Source organism: Tamandua tetradactyla, chromosome 5, assembly GCF_023851605.1.
Source record: "Tamandua tetradactyla isolate mTamTet1 chromosome 5, mTamTet1.pri, whole genome shotgun sequence".
NCBI classification, from domain to species: Eukaryota; Metazoa; Chordata; class Mammalia; order Pilosa; family Myrmecophagidae; genus Tamandua; species Tamandua tetradactyla.
In genome coordinates this window covers 182,709,231-182,732,424 of record NC_135331.1, presented here as the reverse complement: position 1 = coordinate 182,732,424, position 23,194 = coordinate 182,709,231, and positions in this window count along the sequence as shown.

Genomic DNA, 23,194 nt, shown 5'->3' with positions numbered 1-23,194 from the left:
CAGACTGACATTATTTTTCATCTTCCGGATATATGCCAGAATCACAAATGATATTCAGATGACTGGCTCTTGCTTATCTTTCCAAGTCAAGTTCCCTGATGAGCCTCAGATAAACACACCCTCCTGCCATCATAACTCTATTCAAATAAACACTAACATCCTCGACCATCACTTAATGGAAAGGTCTTCATTCTCCCTGGAACCTTAGTTTAGGGTTTCCATCAGCTCTGAATAATTTTGAAATTTGAGTCAGATTATTTTTGTGTGAGATATTTGAATAACCTTAAGTTAACACATAGGAAAACAAGTAGAATATTTTTTCTTAAATTGCTCCTGTACACAAAAGGCTTTTAATTTCAACCAAAGTGCACTGACAGTCTACCGCTAGGGAACAGAGGTCCCCAATACATGTAAGATACGATCACCACTGGGAAGAAACTGAAGAGCTAGTTGGAGGGCACAGCACATATAGATGTTTTTTGTCTATATTATACACATTACTCATATCTAACAATGATGCTGCAAACCAAAAGATTGGCATAAAATTATAGGTCATGGGGTTGTGCAAGGGAGGTTCAGTGTTAGAATTTTTGCCTACCATGCAGGAGTCCCAGGTTCGATTCCCAGCCCATGAACTTCCCAAACAAACAAACAAAAAATGAGCAAAAATTCAACAAATGATGCTGCAAAAATGGGATACTCACATGGAAAAAGAATGGACTGTCACCCGCCATACAGGATACAAAGAATATCTTCACAGGAATCAAAGAATAGAAAGAAGGAGAAAAGGAAAAGGAGGCAATAGCTGGAGTGAACCAGTGGCATTCAGTAGAATAAGAGGAACTCATGGTTGGCCATGAAAAATGAGTTGGGTTGAGAAATGGAAAGTGAGAGAGTGTTCTGGACTCACACCTTACGCATCACAGCGTAAGTCAATGGGCCTCAGGAAAAGTAAACTAATATCTTCAGCCCATTATTCAGTCAAGTATGAGTCGTGGTGATAATTGTAGACAAATGTATATGAGCACACTAAAGGGCATATGAAGGACACCATCAGCAAAATATTGCATGAAGTACTGAAAGAGAAAAAAACACATAATTTATTCCCATAAGACACAATTTATGTGGGAACTCATAGCCAGTGGTATTAAAAAAAAATGAGGCAAACCAATAGCCTTATCCTGGACAAAATGAAAGAAAAATAAAAAAGCTGTGTTGGGTTTCATTAGCATCTCCGTTGTCAGAGAAAATTAAAATAATAATACAGAGAGAGCAAAGAGGAATGAAGCATTCCTTCCTTGGTCTCCAGTCGGCCCTGCCTGTTGAGCATGTGGACAGAAACAGAAGGGAGATGGGGGGAGGGAGTGTAATGGTTGAGAGTTGAGGGATGAACTGAACTCTGGGGAATCTGGGTGGTGACAGGTTTGGCAGTCCAGCCAGCACAAGGTAGGTTGGTTCTGCCTCCATCTGATTTTTTCCTCACCTATTACACTCAATTTGGGTAGATTTCCAAAGGACCTTGATATAATTTTATTCCCCCTTTAAGAAAAATCCTCCTAGACATGTTCAACGAGAAGGAAAATATAATGATAAATATCCAGGTTTAGGAGTAGTTAAGCAATTTGTTCAAAAAGAGGATAAATCAGGGGCATAATAGGAAATATATTTCTTAGAGATTAAAAAATGTTGGCTTTACAATAATTATTTGTTTTCATCATATTTTAGGTGGACATAAGAAGTGTTTCCAAAAGAAAAACGAGTCCAGTGAGAATATGAGAAACGTTTTAATCAGTAGCCTAAATCTATGGAGAAATGATACTTTCTCCTTAGATGAATTAAATTTCAAGCTTCCTTACAGATTAAAAAACATAGGTAGTTTTCTTTTTCCCAATACACTACAAATCTTGTAAGGAAGGGGTCGTTGGCTGAATTAAAACACAACAACAAAGAGAAATTGCAAAGTGTGCTTTGAAATAATAGCATCAAAGTGTGAAGGGGGCAAAAATTCCCTTCTTGTTCACTCTCCTCCCCCCACAATTTCATCTGTCATATTGAAATAAATAAGAGGGCAGGGGTTTCTTTCTCCCACAGTGCTGCTCGTGGTTAAGGAAACAATAAAGGATATTGCTACAAATAGGTAGGCAATATAATGAGTAGAAGAATGGCCTGTGGTCATGGCTGCAGCTGTGCAGACAAGTCATAAAGTTTTCCAGGGTGTAAGAAAGCAGCTAGAAAGACCCATTAAAGAATAAAGAGGTTTTTGACTGCTGTGCACAATAAGGCTATTTGGAACGTATCAGCCACTTCTGCGATTGAAGCCTGGGCCATAGTCTTTAAAGGTTATGAGTGATATTTTTTATTTACTTTTTTTTTTTTTACTGCTTTGGCTTTAGGGTGTTTTCCTTCTCTGCATGATTTTCAGTCCTTTGCCGAAATGCTGTGTTTTCTACAGACAGTCTGAAAGCATGGAAGTGCGATCCTTGCATCGACTTGAACTGCGCGGAAGGTGGCGGGGTGCGTTCAATACAGGACGCTGCGACAGCGGCTCTCTTCATAATCCCCAGATGACTACAGAATCTGACATCTCACCCTTGGGATCCAGGCCCTTAAGGCATGACTGGACGGATCAATCAAAATGCTCTCGGTTGGGAAGGTGGAGTCACGCTGTGGGTGACTGGGGCGTTCAGAAATCAGAACGTCAGCAGTGCCCAACCCAGGCTCCTCGGGGAACACCACTGCAACACCAGATGGACCCGCTCCAAGGGCATGGAAGAGATTTAAAAAAGAAAATCATCCACTGAGCTGCGGTGATATCTACCACCTGCCTCCTTGATCGTTAAATCAAGAGATAAAGGAGAGCACACTGGTTAAAAGTGCACCAACTAGAGTCAGATGCCCTGCATTTGAATCTTTGCACTAATACCCGCTGTTGACCCTAGAGAAGAAACTTCTCTGTATCTTGGATTCTTATCATAAAATGGGGTTAACAATGGTGCTACTTATAAGCTCCTTTAAAGGGTTAAGTGAAAGAATACGTATTTTTAAAATAAATTTTCACTTGGGAATAATTTCAGCCATACAGAAAAGTTGCAACAAGAGCACGGAAAATTCCTGTGTACCCTCCATCCAGTTTCCCTTACTGTTAGCAACTTATTAATGATGATACATTCATCAAAATTAAGAAATCAACATTGGTATATTACAAAGAACCAAACTTGAGACTTGTTTGGATTTTCCCATAATGCTCTTTTTCCATTCCAGGATTCAATCCAGGGTACCAACCACCACATCGTATGAGGAAAATGCATGTTTCATTAAAAATAATAATAAATAAACATATAAAGCAGTGTCTGGCATATGGTAAGCTCCTGCTAAAATGTTATTTAACGGCTAGATTTTAATGTAAGTGAGATGGAATGTTTCTAGCACTACTATATATATATATATATATTAACATTTTACTCCCAACTTCTTATACTGAAGGTTCATATGTGAGAGAAATAAATAGAATAATTTCACGAGGTTATTGCAAAGAATCAATAAATACAAAATAAGGAGTAATCTATGTGTGTAATAAAAACAGCTATAACTTAATAGCACTCAAAAAAAAGTTCCATTTCCTGGATATCTTCCACAGATGAGAAAATCAAATCATGTCTCAGTCATTTAACTCCATTAATTTGCTCATTCATTCTACAAATATTTTTGAGTGCCTACATTACACAAGGCAGTGTGCCATGAGCTGAGATATAGTGGCAAACAATTCAGACTCAGTCCCTGCTTCTAATGATGCTTATATTCTTTGCGGAATCTTTTTTTTAATTTTTTTATTTTATTTTTTTAAATACCAAAAAAAAACACCAAACAAACACAAACATTCCTATTCTGATAATTCCGTTCTACATATATAATCAGCAATTCACAACATCATCACACAGTTGCACATTCATCATCATCATGATCACCTTCTGGAACACTTGCATCCATCCAGAAAAAGAAACAAAACGAAAACAGAAAAAAATTTTAGACACACCACACCCCCACCCTTCCCCCTCAGCGATCACTAGCATCTCAAACCAAATTCACTTCAACATTTGTTGCCCCTATTATCCATTTTCATTCCATATGTTCTACTTGTCTGTTGACAAGGCAGACAAAAGGAGCATCAAACACAAGGCTTCCACGATCACATAGTCACATTGTGAAAGCCACACCACCGTACAATCATCCTCAAGAAACATGGCCACCGGATACAGCTCCACATCTTCAGGCAGTTCCCTCCAGCCTCTTCACTACATCCTGAATAACAAGGTGATATCTACTCAAAGCGCAAGAATAACCTCCAGGATAACCTCCGGACCCTGTCTGGAATCTCCCAGCCATGGACACCTTGTCTCATTTCACTCTTCCCCTCTTTGGTCAAGAAGGTTCTCTCAATCCCTAATGTTGAGTCTCAGCTCATTCCAGGATCCCTGTCCCACATTGCCAGGAAGGTCCACACCCCTGGGAGTCACATCCCACGTAGACGGGGAGGGGGGTGAGCCCACTTGTTGCATTGGCTGGAGAGAGGGGACACACCCAAGCAACAAAAGAGGCTCTCCTAGGGGTGACTCCCAGGCCCAACCTCAAGCAGGCTTGACGCATCCCCTGTGGGACCAAGCCCCACATGAACAAACCCCAAGACTGGGGGTCCAGCCCACAGCCTCGTTCGCCCACACTTCTTTGCAGAATCTTAAGCAATTGATATGGAATCTGATTCACTGCACCATAAAGTAGAGAGGCATTTGAATTCCCCATTTAAATCCAACTGGTAACACTCACCAAGAGACGGTGCCAGAAATGAAGGTGAAGGAGGAATAATGGAGCCCAGTTTACTTTGGTTTCCAACGTCCATGTAAGATCCAAGGGGGGATTTACGTGAAGATGCAGGAGCAAGAAAAATGTGTGCATGGCTCCAGATGCTTCTATTTCAACCTGTCCAGAGTCACTTCCTTAAATGAAGAGCCTTGCTTGGGACTGCTAATATTAGCTAAATACTATAAGTGTTTACTATGTGCCAGGCACTGTTGTATTTTACATATATTAACTCAAGTAAACTCACAACCACCCTGTGAAGTAAATATTATTATGCCATAATTTGTAGATGAGAAAAATGAGACAAAGTGATCCAATGCAGAAAAAATATGAAGGAAGACCAAAAAATCTTTTATATTTTCACAACTTTCTGAATTCAGAGACAGAACAACCCCTGGCATAAATAACAAACTCAGCCTTATTTATTACTCCATTAAAAGAAAAATTTAATTGAATCATCTTGACTTCTAGATTCTGAAGGACAATATTTCTTAGGACTAAAATCTTTCAGCGTTTTCTAGGATGTCTCAAAGAACTGCTGAGTACACTTATATCTGAATGTGCAGATAGTAAATGCTGCCAGTGTCTTCTTTTCACAACTCAGTAAAACCAGTAGCAATGAGGCGTCTACTTCTGCCCAGGGCCCTGCAGTATGCTACATCAGACCAAAATTACTAAGTCAGCCCCTGCCCTTAAAAGTGCCTTTCATTTTCATTTCATATACTAGTGACTGAAAATGTGTGGAACATGCCTATAAACTATAAAGCAAGGTGGGACAAGGTTGGTGCCAATAGAAACTCATAATGCTAAAGGAAGAAAAAGACAGAAGAAAGGAAAGGGATTGTACCAGGCTGGAAAGAGGAAGGAAGGCTTCATGCATGAATGTGGTATTTGACGATAACCAGTATTCTAACAAGTTGAGACAGATGACAGCATAAGATACTCTTCCTGAAAGGAAAAGTATTCACGAAGGCAAGAAGTTGGGATATGACGGAGATTGTTCCAGGAATACCAACCAGTCCAGTTTGGCTAGGGTGCAGATTACCATAAGGTGGGAGGGTGTGGGGGGTGCTGTATTTGGATAGGCTTGAGTGCTTGGATGAGGATTTTGTCCTAAATACAGCAGGAAATATGAGCTTTTAAAGGACTTTTGGTAGAGCATTGATGTAATTAGAAATTCACTTCAGGAAGCTTAATTAGTAAGTGTATAGGGTGTTCTCTAAGTGGGAAGAGACAGGGGATAGAGGGCACCAATTAAATTTTGTTATACTCCCTAGGGAAGAAATAATGAGCTCCTGAAACAAGCGTAGGTCAGAAGAAATGGATGAGTGAGAAGAAAGGTGTCGATGAGGAGACTGACGTAGGAACTAAGAGAAAATAAAGGACGTTTGAAGTGTTTAAGGAGACTTGATGTCTGAGCAAATGGTACTGTTATTAACACAATCTGAAAACTCACAAAGAAAAGTCAGGGTGCTTTTAAAGAAAATATGAGTTTGTTTCCAAATGTGTTGGGTTTACGGTCCTTGTGGAACAGTTAAATGAAGATTTTTTAGCAGGCGGGAAGAAATGTAGGGCCATGTCTTGCACCCAGGCTCAGGAATCACATGAGTAGAGGCAATAATGGGAGCTGCTGGAGAAAAAGATGAAGAAGTTGAAAACAGAGAAGCCAGAACCCTGGAGAATACTTACACTTAGGATTCGGCAAGAAGTTGAGGACCAATGAAAGAGATTCAGAAGGACAAATGAAGACCAGAGACGGAACCGAGAACCAAGAAAATGCTGTATTGTGAAAGTCAGAAAAGACAGAATTTCAAAAAAGCAAAAATAGTTCACAGTGTTAGAGGTTTCATGAATATAAAAGCCATTTTACTTATTAAAAATGCCAATTTGTTTTATTCTGTTATGGTTTGTGGTCATTGTACTGGTCCATGAAAATAATTTTCTAAGTAAGAATTTAAGGAAGAAAAATTTACTTTGAGGATATCTAAAAATTGATCCACTTTTGGCAGAACTTTTAAGCAGCTATTGTATTACATGAAGACTTGGGTCACACATGAGTTCGGAAGTTTCTGCTTATGATCAAATATTTTGTTGGAAAAACCATTTAGCCTGTTAGGGTTTGGGAGAAAATACGCTTGCAATTATTTCATTGCAATGACTAACTGCAATTTGTCTTCATCCTGGGGGCTGGAAAGAGTAATTTTTGAATTAGAACTTATTTCAATATCATTATGATCCTTTGTTAGCTTGTTTATTCATTTCCCCTATTTTAAACTTTGAAAATGGAAGTGATTGTAAAATTCATCTTAGGCCTTCTTGCCACCAAAAATATAAGGGTTGAAAGAAAATTGAAATTACTCTGAACGATGAAGCTCTTCCATACATTAAACAATCACGTGTCTTTGAAATGCAATCTAAGCACAAACAAAATAGACTTCAAAAAATAGATGGATGGATGGTGGGTGAACGGGAAGAGACTGACACTTAGCATTTCCTATACTGCGTCATATTTTACTTTCAAATGCCATTCCATTTCACCTCTGAATACATAAAGAGGACCTTGTCTAGAATTTGCTTCTTGTTATGCAAATAGGGAGGTCGCAATCAAGCACACAGAGGAATTTCCTTATCTTCATCTTCATCCCACCTTTACTCCAGCCAACTTCTTGATCTGTTGATACTACCAGGAGTAAGAGAACAAACAAAAGACATGTTGTTCCTACTTCTTGAGCTGGAATTAGGAAGACGGTTTTCATAAACTAACTGAAGGTCAAAGAACATTGTTAATATTCCTTTCCATAGCCACTTTGGATTAAATATGTTTTGACATACTAATATTTGAGAATCAAGCATGAGTTATGATTCTTTTTCCTATGGAAAAATGAATTCTAAGTCCAAAAAAAAAATAGAACTACAAGTAGCTTTCTAAAGTACAAATGTTCTTTAATAAACTATGAGCTGATTACTTATAGGAATAAATGAAAAACTCATCATTGTTTTTTATAATATGTAGAAAATATATATTCTTTTATCTTTTATATCACTACTGAAATTAGTGCTTACTAAAGAAATGCATTTTTACAAAACTGACATATTATAATAGGTTTCTAGGGACTAACGAATAGTATCCAAAAAGCTGCGAAAATTAGGATTATTGTATTTAAGAAGACTCTAAATCTTGGAAAACAATGGATTGGTTGTAGCAACCAAGGTGAATCCAGTAAAAACCCTTTTGGTTTTTCATCACTGAAGCCAAAGAACAGAAGACTAATTTTTTTTAAAAATTGTATATACAATAGGCTTAGACAATTAAGAAGGAACTTTTTCAACTGCCTAATGCATTCTAAAACTTATGTATTAGTGGCCTCCAGTTCTATTTGACCCACAGTTTATCTAGTTATTACATTGATTCCATGGGAGCTCTGTGTCTACCCCTGTTTGCTAGTGTATTCCCCTGAAACTGCATAGCTCTGATAAATTTCATAGGAAAGGGTTCATAGAAGTTGGGGAATGGGGAACCAAGATCACATAAATCATACTTCCTCCACCACATGTCCTTTAGACACACACACACACACACACACACACACACACACAGGATTTTACTAAATAGCAGTGGTCTGTTATTTCAAATGAACTACAATTTAAAGCTGTGTTATGCAATCTTGGCATTTATTTTGCAAGTTTAAACCATGCCCCCTGGTCGGTGATCCACAGCAGGAGGGTAGCCGAAGATTATGGAATCCATGAGCTTTTCTGATTCTATGTGCTTACATTGCAGATTAGCTATGGTTCTAACTTCCAGTTTTAATGGAAACCACTAGATTGTTCTTTTGTACATATGCTTATATAGTATTTCAGAGAAAAATTCACCAATTCTTATAAATTGGTTTTAAAAAACAACAGAACTTTTCCACTTTGTTCTTGGGCCTTTTGTTTTTCCCTAAAAGAACATCACAATTCCTCCTCTACCCGTAAGGACCAGTTCTCTTCCACATGACCCCCAAATGCATTCACCCCTAGAAAGTCAAGAAAGTTCTTACTTTTACTCAGTTCCCCTTATAACTTGGATGAACAAAAGTAAAAGGAAATCAATTTAGAATAATTAACCTGCACTACAGAGTGGCTTTTGTTTTTGTTACAAGCTAAAATTAATAAAAAGGAAGTTTGTGAATGGTAATTATTAAAGGTAGCTTCAAAGCTCACCTTCATTCCTTAAATTATGTGTGTTCCCTACTTAAAAGGAGAGCGTGTTGGCCCATGGTGCATCTTTTCATAGGCAATTGAGAACCCAGAAATGGTTCTCAAGTTGATGCAAGGTTCTTTGAAGGGACAAGGGTAGTAAATTTATAAGCAACATATTGCAATTTCTCTTGTGTTCCTTCAAGCTCTCATCTTCACAGTGATTTGTGAGAGTGCTTAATAGTATACATTCCAGAGCGGATTTTTCCCGAGATAATATTCTGCTAACCAAAGATATAAGCTCCATTTTACATTAGGGTGGTTTATCACCCTTATAGTGCATATATGTAAAGACTAATAAATCTCTAGTTTTGAAATCTATCCTTGCTCTCTTCCCAAAATTAAACACATCCATTGTCACTTTTAAAAAGAACCAAGAAATGTCTTATTTTTTAACACTCATTAGTCCTTCTAGAAATTTCCCCTTTATCATCTGTGTATTTCACTGTGGGATGCCTTCCATTCAGAGAATAGTAAGTCTTATCTTTCCCCTCTATCATCCCCAAATGGATGGGTCAGACATAAAATGGGGTTTGGTCAGAAAAGTGGGAGAATGGATTGGGCATGAAAGTAATTGGTGAAATAACAGTGCTCTTACTTTAAAGGAAAAAATAAACTACAGAGAGAAATTAAAAATCAAAAAAATCATTCTCAAAATAAAAACCGTAACATTTCCCTTTGTCATCTCATGCATTTGCTATACAATCTATAAAGTAGAGGCAGGGCTTTCATTTCTTACTCAGCAGGAAACTATCTCAGGCGGGGTGAGTGGTGGAGGGACTGAAGGGGAACTGTTCCTGGAGAAAAAATATAACCATCAAAAAAAGTCTAAAACTGAAATATATGTGAAAACAGTGATGTAAATTTTGTGAAACATGTTATGGTTGTAGTTGTTCTGCAATAGTGTAAACCTCACAAATTTTTCTGGTGGGTTTTCAAACATTTTAAACTCTCACCCTTTTCTCACATGCAAACAATTTTTCACCCAGAGCATAAAAAAACTGAACCAACAGAGGTAGGGCTGCTTGGACATACCCAAGCCCATTCTTGTATTTTATTGGATCCCAAGGCCGTCTGCAGACCCCCTAAGATTTCGTAAGAACATTGTGTCAATTCTGCTGAGATTCAAAATAAAATCACAGCAAGCGGCAGCTTGAATCTTTCTTCAGCGAAGCATAACAAACTCATTGCACCATCTGGGGAGAAACCTACAGCTCACTCAGAGAAGTGTGTGTTCTATACTACAAATGCACCCCACGACTAACTTCACCCCAGTATTTTAGTTCCTCTAAGACTGTGGGAACAAACACTCATGGATGCAGGCTGGTAGGCTGATTTGCATAAAGTTAATCAGCTATTTTAAAAATATTTATTTAACATTTATTTAGGGGAGAAGCTGCGAGCCACAGGGGGGCAAGGTGGGAAAGCTGAAGGCTGGCCATGGGCCCCTCAGCTCAGCTCGGCACAGCCCACTTAACAAATTAAAGCTTCCCTTTAAATTAGATCCACCCTCTGTGGGAGGCAGTTTAATTCCATCTGTTTTTACTCAAAATACTCCTTGAGGGAAGGAGGCATCTCACCTCTCACTCCATGCAGCTTATCAAAGCGTTTCCTTCCAACCACAGACAAGTGTAGTCTCTGAGAACAGGGCTGGGAAATATTATTACTTTTTTCTTCATCTTGTTAAATGCCCTGGGATGGTTGCGTAACCTAATAATGTTTTATTATTCCTTATAGACACTGCCCTCAGGCCCAGTCCTTGATCAGAAGCGAGGGCAAGACCTACTGGGTAGAGGGTTTCAGCAAAACCTAAATTATTGAATCCTGATGCTATTCTGCCAAATTAGGAAGCATGAACCCTTTTTGTAGATGAGGAAAACAGATTTCAGAAGTTAAGGCACTAGACTGAGGACATATAATTCGTAAATTGCAAAGCCTGGATTCAAAGCCATGGTTTTAAAAAGCATGATTTGCCCATGGCCTTTCCCCAATATACCACCATCCTAGTCCCCAATCCTAATATATAAGAAGCAAAACCAGTGAAAGGAAGCAGAGCACGGGATTGGGACTCTGCAGACAGACTGCCCTAGTTTGCCCTGCATTTGTTTGTTTTTAGCTGGAGGAAGGTGTGCATTGTGAAGTTAGTGAAGAAAGAGGGAGCTGCGAGTAATTAAAATGAGAGCATTTGTGTAGATTTTTGGAGAACTGAATTAATAAATACTTAACTTGTTATCTACCATTTACTGAGCACTGACTACACAACCAGTGAGCTGGTACTATTTCAGTCGCTATTTCTAAACGCTACCGGAACCATGTGGCAGATGGAAAGTCACAGCAAATATTCTTCACTCAGATCTTTAGAAATAGTAAGAAGACCTTCAGGAGGTCCTTGACCATCAGAAATTGTATGCAAAATTTCACCTGTGAGTGAATTTCTCTAGGGAGAGGATCTATAGTTTTGCCAATAGATAATTAAGAGAATCCTTGATCAAAAATGGTTGTGAAAAACGAAACCCCTACAACTTCCTGTTAGTCCTGAGAAATTTTGTCCACTCTCATGGTATCGATGACCATATGCACCACCCAGGCTCAAGCCTATTCTCTCTTTCAGACTTCAGACTTACTTAATCTCCAAATGAACATCAATCTCCTGATGAAGTTCAATGGAAACTCAAACGCAACATGCCTAAATGCATATGGGCACACAGACACACAATGGTTCTCCTGCATTTCATACCTCATTTGGTGGCAATACCATCTGCCTCTGACATATCCTATAAACCTGGAAGTCATCCTGTTATTCTCTTTCTGTTCCTTTCAATCAATCACCAAACTCTATTAATTATACCTCATTAAGAACTGTTGAATCCACCCCTTTTCTACAGCTCTACAACCACTTATTTGAACATTTACAACCTCTTATCTGATCTCTTTAAACTCTCCACTCCATGTTGCCTTACATGGCCCATCAAAGATGCTAAGAATTCACAGGACACCCGAGATTTGAGACAGCTTGGCCTACATTTTTTTCCTCTTTACAATATTTTTCCTCCACCTCCACACTCTCTAGCCCATCTTCAGAACTACATCTTTTGTGGAACAAATGCTCCCATACTTTTATTTAATTGCTCATTCTTTGTGGAATGCCCATTCCAGTCTTTTCTCCCTGTCTAATTTCTAGTCAAATTAATGACTTCTTCCTAGAAGCTTTCTCTGTTTGCTCAAGACGGAATGAAATGCCCCTCCTCTGTGTCCTAGAATCTAGACTAGTGGTTCTCAAACCAGTAGCTTGCATCAAAGTCACCTGCAGAGCTTTGTAAAACAGATTGCTAATTAGTTTCTGAATCAGTAGGTCTCAGAGGGAGCGGGAAGGGTTGACTGGGTCAGACAATCATCAGTTAGAATTGTCAAGGAATTAGAATTATAACATCTTAGAACTAGAATAACCTTGAGACTTTTATTTCCTAGGTCTAAGAAGCAGTGTTAAACTGAACAATTAATTTTTTGATCCAGTAAATAATTAGAAGAATTACAATAAAGAAAAAAGTAGTTTTACAGTTACTTAGGGAACAAATGTCACATTTGCAAAGATAAAGCAGCTCTTTAATTCTGCTGAGAAATATATCTGTATAAAAAGAAATGATTCAACATTTTCTTCTTCCATTGTAGAAAAAAAATGTATCCAAGAATGATCAGGCAATTAATCTAACTGAGAAGATAAATATGCAAGCAGATTTATTAACGAAGACCTCTTCCACGGTGCTGTCTTTTCCCAGGTAATAATGCAAATTGGATTATATGCTTGGATACAGACAACAGAAGAGATCCGTTTCATTTTAATACCTGATTCTCTGCTTTCAGGATTCTTTCTGGAAGGTCCTTTTCCCATCTTAGTTTAAGAAATCATAGAAAAAAAGTCATGCTGCCTCTCTTTAGAAACGAACTTTTCTGTACCCCTGGAGACACACAGGAACACGAAGAAAAACATTTCTTCTTTCTCCGCCCCTCCCCCATTGGAAGATACTCCCTTTCGCTAGCATTTATTAAATCAAACATTCTTTCACCAACTGTCGTCAACATGTTTCATATTATGTAGCATGTTTAAGACATTACCTACTTTGGTCCCATGAATAAATACGCATCTCTTATGTGCTCTGTTCAGTATCTGGTGCCTAATGAATGCTAAACATCCTGCACTCCTGCTTCTTCCTACTGAGTCGAAGGGGTGCTTGTCATTTGCTCTCTCAAACATGGATTAGTAAAGAGCCTCTACAGTGCTTTTTCCAACAATTGTTTCTGGCAGATTTCTTTTGATTTGAACCAGAGTCCCAGACAAGCCATCTCTCTAGCTGCCTATAAGTCCTTCTAATTTTACAGGGTCTGGTAACTTAAGTCCTGGGTCCCCTTATATACTAGGCAACTCTGAACAGGCTGACTTTTGATAATTTACCTGATTTGTTGATGCTTTTTAAAATATAGCCTAGAATTAAACTCTTGTAATAGGACATTTCTGTTTAGTTTTCTTTGTTTAGAGTGATGCATAGATGTCTAGTCGATACTTTCTGATGGTTAGAATCAGCCTGATCGCTTACATTTTCCAAGCCGTACTGATACCAGGCTTTGATACTTTTTTGCCTGTTGGATTACTTACTGGAGCTTCCCAACAGCTCATCTTTTTAATAAGCCACCCCTCCCCTCCCCAAGGTCAACTTAGAACTCAGCACCTCATTGCAACAGTCAGGGAGAGGCATGCAAGAGGATAGCGTTTCCTATTTCCTGAACCCAAGATAAGATGTATTCGTGGTTTCAACCCAGCTTTGTACTGTGATTCTACTTATCAACAGAATGTTGCAATAACTTCATCCTTTCTCATGTGATAGAAAGAAATCCTCTCTTTCCTTACATATTGCCCAAGCACTTCAAATGCTCGTCTTACCTCTGTAAGTCAGGATTATAAATGGTCAGTTTACGCCTAAACTTACTTCAAAAATAAAATCCTTTATTTCATTTCTCATGTTAATTTTTCTCTAATCATGACTTTTCATTAAAATTCTTTGTCTATGTTAGATTGTAAATACCCCTAAATTAGAAGCAAGTTCTGGACAGGGGGAAGGTCTCCCAAAGAATTAAAGAAAGATGCCTTACGGATAGTTATTCAAGTTGTTTGATTACTTGATATGGTCATCATGGAGATAAAATTCTGTTCCTGTTGAATTATATTCCAGAAAACCTGCTGAATTAGAAGCAAGGAAAACCAAGAAGACATTAGGTTATTAGTCTCATTTTCTAACACAGATAGATATTGATTGCCTAGAACGTGCCGAACAATGCGTGTAATATTTTCACAATTATTTCGTTTAATATCTTTTATAACACTGTAAGGTGTTATTATTATTTGCAAATTTCAGATAAGAAACTCATGCCCAGAGATGTTACAGGGTTATCCAAGGTTTTAAAGTCTCCTGGCAGGTAGCAACAGATTGCACACAAATCAATTCCATAATAGCAGTGGTATTGTTAGCATGATATAATCTAGAAAATAAGTTATATGTATGGCATATGTAAGACATGTGGAACCTGAAAATAGATCATTATTTTTTATAGTTAATAGCTTTCTGATTATCTCCCCCTTCCTGCCCTCAGTAAATTTAAGGTCATCCTCCAAGGATTCGTTTGCTCGAGTCAAAAGTTTGACTGTTACTATCACAAAGGAACCAATTTTTCTAGGCATGAATTTCCCATTGATATGTGTGATAAGAAAAGAAGAACAGTGTGAGCATTTAAGAGAAGTTTCTCAAGAGAAAAAAAAAATCCGTCCTTACAGACCAGAGCCAGCAAGCATAGAGTTTGTGACCATTATAAATTACTTCCCAGCAAGGAAGCGTTTGGTCCCTGCTCTTCTTGTGCTCTTTATGTGTGTCTATATAGAGAGATAATATATAAATTTGATGCCTGCTGAGCCACTTCATAATGTCCCCTCTCATCTGGGTATTGATCATCTTACAAATAAAAACCCTAGCCACTCTTTGTGGAGCAGAGTCAACATGTCAGTTTGTGGGGGGTGGGGAGGGGGGTGGGTGTGTGTGTTTTAAGGTGCTTTAGTGCTCACAAAGAACCCATGAGGTGGGTATTGTTATCCACCCATTCTCACCCTAGCAATAACTGATGAAATTAGCCATATGGCGAGAGCTCCTTTAAGAGAGAAAGTTGGAATTTGAGCTCTGGATTTTTAAAGCTCATGATTTCTATTCTGCCATGGGTGTTCTCAAGCAGCCCCCTGGAGCTGGTGGAATAGAAGACTTTAATTAATATTATGTCACATGCTGAGAATTTAAAAGGAAAGACAGTGCAACTTTTTCCTGTCTGGAAGTTGACTGGAAGTTGAAGCCAAGAGTTGGAAGTCTTCCCCGAAGCAGTAATGGCTGGATACTTCCTGTGCTGCCCACTCCAACCCAGATTTCGTGGCTCCCCTGCTACCTGCCTGTTGCAGATCCCCCCATCAGCCTCCACTTTCATGTATAACCTCCCCATTTGGCTCTTGGTGTTGGTTGTCCTTTATTTTATTTCTCCTACCACAAAGTAGACTTCTATAAGGGCATATGCTTGGACTGATGTGTATTTGTGAATGCGTACATATGAGTATAGATTGTGTCCAGGATGGTGTGACCAAAGGCATTTTTGTTTTGCTGGTTTTCAAAAAGAAAATTCCAGAGTGGATTGCCCCCACTGTTCTGGGTGAGGAGAGGCCTCTTTTACGTTGCCTGAGAAGGATGCCAGGAGTGATCCAGGGCAAAGAGGGAGAGAAACTAACTGAGCAGTAGGCAGGAGTATACACTTACATAGGGGAGGCCTCAAGAGCTCCAAGCTGCAAAGAATGAAAATAGAATCAGATATTCCATGAGAAAGAATCAGTGTTTGGTGTCACCACTCATTTTCAAAATGACTTGACTCCTTGTCTTTTAAATTCCTTTAGCACTTACTTCTGCCATTTTATTTAAGACGCATGGCTGCTATTTACATATACACTTTCTAGAGGAGAATCTGATTCCATTGGCTATTCCTTACGCTAAGTCAATCTTACCTTTAAGAAATTTATCTTGATTAATAAGAGTGAGTGATATTCACTTCTCTCCCCAACCTTTCTCGGAGTACTTACACTGACAAAGTACTTTCAAATTCGATGGAACAGGAAAATAGAAACAATAAATTTCCAAGTACGTTTAGAAAAAAAGAAAAATAGAAACACAGGCATGTTTTACTGTCTTGAAATAAGGGCAAGCCACAAATCTCACAGCGCATACTCTTGAACGAGTCCTATTCCTGAATCAACCACGCAACCCTGGATTTGACTCCCATCTCTGCCAGTTAGCCCCTGAGGAAATCAGAAAAAGCCATCTACCATTTCTGATCTCCTAGTCATCTGTGAAATGGTGACAACAACCCCCTCACCATTTTGTGAGGACTCAAGATGAAGTGCCTAACTCTATATCAAGCATGACATAGCAGCTCAACAGATAAAAACCATCATTGTCAATTCATTTGATCCACCCAACAGTTCTGTAAAAACAAAAAATATTTTATTTTCATTTTTTTTGTCTCCCAGGCAAAATCTTTGAAAACACTTCCTCAGTCATCACCTACCTTCTGAAAACTCACCTGACCCTCATGCTCACGGCCTGATGGAATCACTTACTCTCCCCTCCACGCTCCCTTGGCCCCTTGTATTTCTGCATTTATCACTTTGCATTAGATTTTTTTTTGGTTTGCACGCCTGGCTGGCTTCTCTACACTATGAGCTTTGGCAGAACAGGGCACGCCTTGTTTTCATGGCATTTCCAGTGCCTAATGCTGTGCTTAAAATGTACTATGAGCTCAATTAGCATTTGGTGAGCTGCTCCGAGCTCTCTGAATGGAAAAGGATCATGACAACACATCAGTTTTGCTTTGACCATGCTGCCTTTTAAAAAACCAAGGATTTTTGACATGTCAGATGTTTGCAAATGAAAGACATCCCAAACCCCATCGTCGAACAGACTTAAATGAGCAAAACCTCTTCCCAGTTTATGAGTTCTCTGGGAGAGCCAATTCTTTTGGTGAATTTTAAACATTCACCTCAGAAGAATAGGTTTCAAGTTTCAAATTGAACTTCAGTCTTTGATCCTCAAATCCATTTCTGATGGGGAAATGCAGCTCTGGTTTTGAGTGGGGAAGCTGAGCTATTGAAATGACTCGACATTCAACAGCTGTTCTTACAAAGTCCATGCTTTTATTGTAGATGAATAAGACACATGTGGATTAAATTTTCTTAAGACGCACAAGGCTTGAAAACTTGAAAGAATCTGGTTTGGCTCTTATTGACTGAAAAGCATTTGCAACCTAGAAGCCTGTGCCCTCCTCCATTTCTCATCCTGTGAGTTTTCCTGTTGCTCATTGCTTTGCCCCCGTGACCTCAGCGTCTAGGAGAGTGAGCTCAGGAATGCAAAAGATGTGGAAGAGCAGCCCTGGAAGAAGCTGTTTCTGAAATTTCATGAGCACTTATCCAATCCCTACGTACAACTCCTACAAGTCTCTCTCTGAGAACTTCATGTCACCCAAAAATATTCGGCTGTTTTCAAGTTATTTTAAAAAGAACACTATATCATGGAAGTTTAGATCTTTATTCTTAAATTTTAATGCTATTTCTAGACTTAGGAATTATTTTGTTTCTTTATTTTAGAGGTGGTCATTTCACTCTATTAAAAGAAATCTAAGTTATATCTTACATAAGATTCCTTACTAGGAGGAAAAAAATACTGTTGAATCTCAGAAAAAGTAGCAAATGCACATTAAAATTGCCTTCTCTGGAATGTCGTACTTCACAAGAACAGTCAACTCTGATTTTGGAAAGCAGAAAATTCACCTGGTCTTGAGTTCAGAGGCAAGATTCAGATGTAAACATTCAATGTACACGTCTCCTCTTTGTTATTTGCATTTGGACATCTCTTTTTATGAAATTGAATTTTTGTGTGTGTCTATGCTGTATGGTAGGGTCACATTTCATTCTTTTTTCATGTAAGTATCCTGTTATTGCCAGCACCATTTGTTGAATTTTGGTTGGTTGTTTTGCTTGTTTGTTTTGCTTGATTGTTTGTTTTTTGGGGGAGCGCATTGGCCAGGAATCAAACCCGGTCTCCTGGCAGGTGAAAATTCTACCACTGAATTACCCTTGCAGCTCCCAAAGCTGAACATTTTTAATGTGAGGGTTTTGGGGGAGAAGTCATCACCTGCATCTCTTTTAAGGGCTCAGAAATTAGTAAAAAGCAAAGACTTTCATAGCAGATCATCAGCTATGAACTATGAAAGAACGCCTGGGGTGACACACCTGGACAATCTGGAGATCCCAGAGTGTCTCTGCTGTGCAGGCTCATCACCTGACCACTGGGGCTGCTCTCTGCACAGACACCTCTGGTGGTGAGTCCACCATTGCTCCCTAAGCTTCAGCCCTCATCTCCCAAAAAATAACATGGGTTTTAATAAAATGGAACTGACTTTGTTATATAGAGAGGGAGACAGGAAAAGAAAATCAGTGGAAGGAGAATGCATTGCTAGATTTACCACTGCCATCAACAATAAATATTTATTGAGTACCTACTATGTGTAAGGTAACATTCTAGGCCCTTTGGATAGCGCATGAGTTGCAACCTGTAACCTGTACCTGTACAGAATTTACAACTCAATGTAGGAGATGGTAATATGTGATCTGCCCCTCCATGATTCTTCTCACTCTCTGTGTCTCTGTCTCTGTATCTCTCTGTTAAGTCTCTCTGTCTCTGTCTCTCTCTCCATATATGCACATACATACACTCACACACAAGCATGTGTATATGTTCTGTATGCAAACTAGGAGAATATGGTTCTCATGCTTTTATTGCTCCTTCCCAGGAGTGCTTTCCCAACCACCCATGCACAGAAATGCTTCTGAAATGGTGAGCACCAGATTTATTTTTTTCCCAATCCATCCTGAACCACTACTTTTATAAAGTACAATAAAAATAAATTAGTATAGAAATGAAATAAAAAATAAACACTCTCAAAATAGTCTTATTTTATTATTAAATTCATCAGACATAAGATTACATTTTAATAAATAACAACAAACCTAACATGGAAATATAACAAAAGAAACAAAACATTAAACCTGTAAATAATGTTCATAAAAACTGTACATATAGACAACAAGTATGGCGAGGTGCTATTGTAGTCATAAATTTTTATTGCTCCACAGTTGTAACCAAACAAAAAATTAAGAGGGAAATAGTGATTCTCCACAATCAAAGCCCATTCACAAATCTTCAACAAACACAGGGTGCTTCAGTATTTAAAGTTATAATATGATAAACGAGCTTGCTTTTGCTTGTTGATTTATCTAACCTAGGTTGAACTGATGACAACCCTACTTGCAGACTATAGGATACATTTAAACAGCTTGTATGTTTTGTTTTAATTTAATTTATACTAGAGACAACAACATCTTCTGGATGTCCTGAGAGAAATGAAACAAGCCATTCAGCACATGCAGAAATATTCCATTTTAATTTATCCAAAATGAAAAAAAGAAACATTGCATTTTTTAACTTTATTTTTAATCCATCATCAGTGACCAGTACCATGAGTCTATAAGGCAAGAATGCCTACTGTCACTACTGTTATTCAACATTGTACTGGAAATTCTAGCCAGAACAGTTAGGCAAGAAAAGGAAATAAAAAGCATCCAAATTAGAAAGGAAGAAGTAAAACTTTTACTATTTGCAGGTGACATGATCCTATGTATAGAAACTGCCAAAAAATCTAAAACTAAGCTTTTAGAGTTAAAAACACATTCAGTAAAGTGGAGTAAAAGATCAGCATGCAAAAATCAGTAGTGTTTCTATACACTAGTAATGAGCAAGCTGAGGAGGAAATCAAGAAAAAATTCCATTGGCAATAGCAATTAAAAGAATCAAATATCTAGGAATATATTTAAATGAGGATGTAATGGACTTGTGCACAGAAAACCACAAAACATTGCTGAAAGAAATCAAAGAAGGCCTAAATAAGTGTTCATTAACTGATTTTCATGTGTTGAACCATGCATACCTGGAAGAAAACCTACTTGATTCTGGTGAATAACTCTTAACGTGCTGTTGGATTCAATTTGTAAGTATTTTGTTGAGGGTTTTTACATCTCTATTTATAAGGGAAATTGGTCTGTAACTTTCTTTCTTGCAGTTAGGTCTTTAATTTTAACTCTTTCCTCTTTAGTGTTATAAGTATTTAGGGGTATAAATTTCCCTCTCAGCACTGCTTTTGCTGCACTCCATAATTTTGATATGTTGTGTTCTCATTTTCATTTGCCTCAAGATTGTATTAGTCAGGATTCTCTAGGGAAGCAAAAACAACAGGAGATATCTGTCAATAAGAGATTTCATAAAGGTGTCTCATGCAACCATGAGGATGCAGAAGTCCAAATTCCATAGGTTCATTCAAAGCTGACAGCTCTGATGAAGGTCTTAATGAATCCCCCCGGAGAGGCTGACTAGCTGAAGTGGAGAGATTCTCTCTTCTGATTTCTCCTTTAAAGCCTTTAGCTGATTAGATTAATCAAATCATCACCAACTGCAGAAGACACTCCCCTGGGCTGATTGCAGATACAATCAACTGTGGATAAACTCAACAAACTGATGATTTAATAAACCAGGCTTCTAGTTTATTAACTAGCCATGAAATGTCCATGTGGTAATGAGTAGGCCAGTGCTTTCTTGACCAGACAACTAAGCACTATCACCTGGCCAGTTTGACACATGATCCCAAACCATATCACTGATATATACTGATTTCCCTTGCTTCTTTGACCCGTTGATTGTTTAAGAGTGTGTTATTTAACTTCTATGTATTTGTGGATTTTCCGGTTCTCTACCTGTTATTAACTTCCAACTTCATTCCATTCTGGCTGGAGAAGATGTTTTATATAAGTTCAATCTTTTCAAATGTAAGAAATTGGTTTTGTCACCTAATATGTGTTATAACCTGGAAAGTGATCAATGTGTCCTTGAGAAGACTGTGTATCCTGGTGTAATGTTCTAGATATGTCTGGTAGATCTAGCTCATTTATCATATTACTCAAGTGCTCTGTTTCCTTATTCATCTTCCATCTAGATGTTCTGTCTATTGATGAGAGTGATTTACTATGGTCTCCAACTACTATTGTAGAGGTGTCTGTTTATAACTTCAGTTTTTCCAGTATTTGACTCACGTATTTTGGGGCATGGTGGTTAGATGCATAAATATATAGAATCATTTCTTTTTGATGGGTCATCACTTTTATTAATATATAGTGTCCTTTTTTTCACCTCTTATCACAGCTTTTGACTTAAAGTCTATTTTGTCTGATATTAGTATAGCTACCCCAGCTGTTTTCTAGTTACTATTTGCATGAAATATCTTTTTTCAACCTTTCACTTTCAACCTATTTGTGTCTTTGAGTGTCGGGTGAGTGTAAACAACATACAGTTGGAGTTTCCTTTGTAGCCATTCTGTCAGTCTGCATCTTTTGACTGAGGAATCTAATCCATTAACGTTTTGTGTTATAACAGTAAATGCAGTACCTCCCATTTTGTTCTTTGCTTTTATATGTCATATCTTTTTTTTTAATCTCCCTTTTCCATTATTATAATCTCCTTTTCTGTATAGTTGATGAACTAACTCAGTTTCTTTTTGTCTGTGACTATGTTAGACTCCCCATCATTTTTGAAGGGCAGTGTTGCCAGATAAAGAATGTGGGGCTGGCAGTTTTTCTCTTTCAGTACCTTAAACGTATCATACCTATGTTCTGCTTTCTCACCTCTATGGTTTCTGTGAGAAATCATAGCTTGATCTTCTTGGCAATCCCTTGTATATGACAAATCTTTTCTCTTGCTGCTTTCAGAATTCTCTCTTTATCTTTGGCATTTGACATTTTGATTAATATATTTCTCAGAGTAGGCCTATTAGGATTTATTCTGTTCAGAATATGTTACAATTCTTGGACATGCATATTTGTCTTTCATAAAAATTGGGAAATTTTCAGCCATAATTTCATCAAATATTCTTTCTGCCCATTTTTCCTTCTCCTCTGTTTGAGTGCTTCATGCTGTCATTCCAGTCCTCAAGACTCTGCTCAGTTTTTTCTATCTCTTCTTCTGACTCTATGATTTCGATTGTCCTATCTTCTAGTTTGCTTTTTCTTTCTCCTGCCTGTTAAAATTTGCTGCTGTATGCCTCTAGTATATTTGCAATCCATACCATTATGCCTTTCATCCCCATAATGTCTGCTATGTTTCTTTTTATACTTTCAAATTGTTCTCCATGCTCACTCATTGTCTTCTTAATATCCTTATGGTTTTATGCATATTTTCCTTCATCACCTTAAATTGATTTAGGAGATTTGTTTGAATTTCTTTGACTCGTTATTCCTAATTCTGTGTCTCCTCAGAAGTTATAATTTGCTACCTTGACTGAAACATGTCTTCTTGTTTCTTATTGTATGGCTCACAATTGTTTTGCTGATTTCAAGGCATGTGAATATATTGATGAGTTAACTCTGAAGGTCATTTTCTCTCTCTTGTTTAGAGTTTTATTGCTGATTTGCTTTGTGTTAAGGCTCTTTGATGCTTGATCCAGCTTTTTCTAGACCTGTAGAATAGATTGTGCTTAGCTGATCAGATTTTTTCAGCTCTTCATATGATTCCTTCTTTAGATATGTGGTACAATGCTTAAAATTGCACTTTTTGTGTAATTGTTTCCCCTCCAGGAGAGACCTTCCCTTCCTCTGTTCCTTCTCCAGGAATCTTTATCTGTTCTGTTTGTTTGGGGGCAGACTTTTCTCCCTAGCTCCTATTATTTATTTAAATTCTTTCCCCCACTCAGTTCCCTGTTTTGTTTTATTTTTTACTCTTTTCAGTTCTGGGACCTTCCTATCTCATAGCAGTTCAGTTTAAACCACCATCACAGCTTTTTCTTTCTCTGTGACACTTTTCTGTCTCCATTTTCTTCCCCATTAGGGTATCTCACCTCATGAAGCCAGATGGGAGCAATCCAGAAA